The sequence below is a fragment of the Phalaenopsis equestris genome, unplaced genomic scaffold (assembly GCF_001263595.1).
Source record: "Phalaenopsis equestris unplaced genomic scaffold, ASM126359v1 Scaffold232787, whole genome shotgun sequence".
NCBI lineage: Eukaryota > Viridiplantae > Streptophyta > Magnoliopsida > Asparagales > Orchidaceae > Phalaenopsis > Phalaenopsis equestris.
Genome location: NW_018250748.1, coordinates 7,380 through 9,896, shown reverse-complemented (window position 1 = coordinate 9,896; position 2,517 = coordinate 7,380). Strand labels below are relative to the sequence as shown.

Here is a 2,517-nt window from a genome sequence, read left to right as displayed (position 1 = left end):
TCCAGATGAACATCCATCGTCAACCTTAAGGTTCAACAGCCCTAAGGGTGACTCATCTTAAGTTTCCCCCGTAGTGATCCCACCTACTAAATGCTAGAGGTTGAGACCAACATGAGGCACTTCAAGTTGAGTGAAGAAGAAGGTAGAATTTCTAATGGTGAGGGTTCCATGTCCAAGTCTAGTTTTCTAGGAATAGTCAATAGGAAAAATCCTATGGCTAGACCTTTGGCTACTAAAAGGGAAAAAAATAAACCTAAACCAAAAATGAGGTCAACAATATGTTTATATAAATCAATAAAATATAAGAAATTTTCATATTGTGCTTGCTTAAAAGCCCGGTTTGACATACTGATTGTTTTCCTGTTTTAATGTAGGAGAATGTCAGGAGGAAGACTGATCTTCACATTCAAGAATGGCATTGGTTTTGCCCTTGACAAGAAGAAATTTGAAGAAGGAGCGGTGGTTGAATTTGAAAAGATGAATTTTGTAAGCAAAGGCCTGTGCTAAAATGAAAAAATAAGAATCAATTCGTTGATGAGAAGAAAAGAAAATTAGAAAGAATTTACGAGGCTGAATCAAGCAATGCTAGAATCAAGCAATGCTATGCTTAATCGGATGAAGTCAATGATAATGACCTCTAAGGGCAAGCATGTTGGTGCTACTCCTACCGACGATCAGCCGGAAGGTAAGGCAACACTTACTCGCACGCAGAAGAGGAATTGAAATCGCCGTATCCACAAGATATTGGAACAATTGAAGAACAAGGGGAGTATAAAGATATTATTGCTCGGATGGCGATCAAATTAAAAGGGAAAACCCCAGATCATCCAGTTGAAATGCCACCTCAACCTATGAAAACTGGAGGAGAGGTGACTTTCAAGGAAAGAGAGATTAAAGAAAGAAGCATGGAAGTTGAACCGTATGTTCCCCAGTTCGTGAGCAGGTAATGTCATTTGCAGACCATTCCAGCGCACAAATTGGAGAAATATGAAAAGGAGAGAAAACAAATTTTTGAGCATTTTCAAAGGTTTCAATGCAAGTATGTTAATATACTGGAAGGGTTGGAACTGCACACCAACGTATTCACCAGCAGTGAACAAGATGACATTGTAGAACGTGTTCTTTTAGAGCAAGAAATGAGAAGTGTTGGTTGGCTAAGAAGAAGGACATATTCTAAGCCAAGAAAATGGAAATGAGGTAAAGGAAGGGTTACGATCCAATACGGTTGCTGCTACAATTTTGCCCAAGATAAAGAAGGAAATCCTCCTGGGATAATTCATCACGATGAGGTTGACCCGTTATCGTCATTCATCAAGAGGATAATTAAACGATTGGTGACCTGGCATATACTTCCAGCAGATTGTATCCCAAACAGTTGTATAGTTAATATCTACAAAGCTGGCGATTGTATCCCTCCGCACATCGATCATCATGATTTTGCAAGGCTATTTTGCACGGTATCATTCATAAATAACTGCAACATCATGTTTGGAACAAAAATTCAGATCGTTGGTGACGGAGAATTTCAGGGTTCCGTAGAGATTCCTTTGTCTATGGGCTCTGTCTTGATATTAAAGGGAAACGGCGCTGATGTGGCCAAACACTGCATCCCTGGAGTGCCATATCCGAGAGTTTCAATAACCTTCAAACGGATAAATGAGGATAAGGTACCATTTTGGTTCAGACCCGATCCTCAGATTGAGAACTTGCGGTCTTTTGAGTTGTAAGTTGTTTAAAGACAGCACACCTTAGTATATATCTAAGAGAAATCATTTCTATTTTTTTGATGATATGTTAGAAGGTGAGGCTAGTCTTTATAAAACATATTATTTTAACACAACTGTCGATGATAAAATACAGCTAGATGATACACAAGACTGGATTCAATCATGCGTCTCCAGTATTGATGAATGAGGAAATATTTTGATATATGAACTACACAGTAATGATTCTAGAAGATGTTTGACTACATGAAATCAAACAACATTGTATTCGATATCAGATGATATTCATGATATGACAGTCTGAAGACAATATATTGGAACTTCTTTTCGCAATTAGGAATGCAGATTTGGGCAATTGATTCTATATATATATAATAATCATCATGAAAGTTCAAAAGAAAATTTTGTTTGTTTTTTTCCCTCACGTCACAAATTGATTGTTTTTGTATCCCATTGGGTTTAATTTCTTCTCTCACAATTTTGCAAAACTTCACATGTTTCGACATTCTTCCTAAACACTCTCATTTTGGGGTCAATACTTAAATTCTAATTCCCTCTCTCTGAGATCGGTACCTAAATTTTGATTCTCTTCTCAAGGTTGATACCCAAATTTCAACTCTCATTTCGAGGTCAGTGCCTAAATTTTGATTCCCTTTCTCCGAGATCGGTACCAAAATTCTGATTCTCTTCTCGAGGTTGATACCCAAATTTCAACTCTCATTTTGGGGTTAGTACCTAAATTTTGATTCCTTATCTCCAAGATCGGTACCTAAATTTTGATTCTCTTCTCGAG

General features: G+C 37.5%; 1 pseudogene; it reads left to right on the top strand.

Annotated features, from left to right (window-relative positions):
* The first annotated feature begins 791 nt into the window (after positions 1-791).
* Positions 792-1,727, top strand: LOC110038409 (annotated as a pseudogene).
* The last annotated feature ends 790 nt before the right edge of the window (positions 1,728-2,517 follow it).